Genomic DNA, 1,025 nt, shown 5'->3' with positions numbered 1-1,025 from the left:
TTTTTTTTTTTTTTTTTTGTGGAAGTCTCACTCTCGCCCAGGCTAGAGTGCAGTGGCACGCTCACAGCAACCACAGCTTCAACCTGCTGGACTCAGGTGATCCTTCCACCTCAACCTTCCAAGTAGCTGGAAACTACAGGCCTGCGCTACCACTCCCAGCTTATTTTTTGATTTATTGTAGAGACAAGGTCTCACCAAGTTTCCCAGGCTGGTCTTGAACCCCTGAGCTCAGGCAATCTTCTCACCTCAGCCTCCCAAAATGCTGGGATTACAGGTTTGAGCCACCACACCCTGCCGCTGGCATTTTTAAAATGTTTTCTCACAAGGGTATTTTTAATTTTTGATTAGGTCTGTATTTTTAATTTTGGTGCCTCAGGGTGAGTGTTCCTTGCTCATTTTAGTGATCTGAACCAAAGTAATCATTTGTCCTCATCACCTTTGAAAGCCTTCCCCATGGTTCATACCTTGCTTTGCATCTGGCTTTACTTAAACAAAAGGAGGAAAATAAATAAACTTGAATTCTCTATCTGAAGTACCACTATTTAAAAATCCCAATCCAGTGCTTAAAAAAAAAAACTTGTCCTTTACACAGTTTGTTTGCCCTTTTATTTAGAATCTTGCATCTCTTCCCACCAGCATTAAAATGGACAGTCGCCTTCTCAGTTGGACCTCCTGCGGGCTCCTGGACATCCTCCAAGAGCAAAGTCAGGTGGGCAGGTGACGTTTAGGTGCTCAAGGGCTCTTCCTGCTTTGGGCAAACTCTTCTTTGTACCTACTTTGTGCAAAGCCCTGGTGGGAATATGCAGCTGGCTCCTGCTTTAAAGGAAATTATTGAGAGTGTGAACTCCACATACCCACCAGGGATGCTCTTGGTGGCAGGAGCTAAGTCTACCTTGGTGACCAGTTGCCTTCTTCTTCCCCCCGACACAACTCTTGACACACAGCCCATGCTCCAAGGATTTCTTGAACGAATCGATGAAATACATGATGGGTACAAATAAACTATGGTTCTTGTTCAAGTGGAG

This window comes from Carlito syrichta, unplaced genomic scaffold, assembly GCF_000164805.1.
Source record: "Carlito syrichta isolate Samal-C Ts95f unplaced genomic scaffold, Tarsius_syrichta-2.0.1 Scaffold305571, whole genome shotgun sequence".
NCBI lineage: Eukaryota > Metazoa > Chordata > Mammalia > Primates > Tarsiidae > Carlito > Carlito syrichta.
The sequence above is the reverse complement of the archived record's forward strand: the minus strand, read 5'-3'. Positions refer to the sequence as shown.